Source organism: Egretta garzetta, unplaced genomic scaffold, assembly GCF_000687185.1.
Source record: "Egretta garzetta isolate BGI_Z169 unplaced genomic scaffold, ASM68718v1 scaffold337, whole genome shotgun sequence".
In the NCBI taxonomy this organism is placed as follows: Eukaryota; Metazoa; Chordata; class Aves; order Pelecaniformes; family Ardeidae; genus Egretta; species Egretta garzetta.
The window spans coordinates 51,972-52,320 of NW_009260181.1; the positions used below are offsets into that span (position 1 = coordinate 51,972).

Genomic DNA, 349 nt, shown 5'->3' on the forward strand with positions numbered 1-349 from the left:
TCTCGGGAAGCCGTGATTTTTAGCCTCTCCCTGAGTTCCCTCCTCTCCCGGCCTGGGGTGGCGGGCGGCTCGGTGTCTCGGGGACGGGCACTTCAGAGCCGTCACTGCAGGAGTGAGGACATTCTCCTTCCACAGCCTCTTGACGCTTTTATCGTTTTCTTCTTTGCAGAGAATTTTTGTTTCAACAAAGGGAAAACTCTTCAACGTCCCGGCCGCGGGCAGCGAGGTGCCCTCACCTCCCGGCTGCACCCCTGCACCGGGAAGAAGCTCTCACCTTGCCGCGGTCTCTGCCCCGCCAGGGACCCAGCCACCTTCCCACCGGGTGAACCCCTTGGCAGCCAGCGCCCCG

At 62.5% G+C, this 349-nt stretch overlaps 1 protein-coding gene across 1 annotated transcript in view; it reads left to right on the top strand.

The window, feature by feature from the left end:
• Positions 1-343, top strand: part of RAP1GAP2 (RAP1 GTPase activating protein 2) — a gene marked incomplete at its 5' end in the record, with an annotated part of 17,052 nt that extends 16,709 nt beyond the window's left edge. Inside the window, one exon of the mRNA XM_035897244.1 lies at positions 170-343. The remainder of the gene's footprint in view (positions 1-169) is intronic.
• Between the last annotated feature and the right edge of the window lie 6 nt (positions 344-349).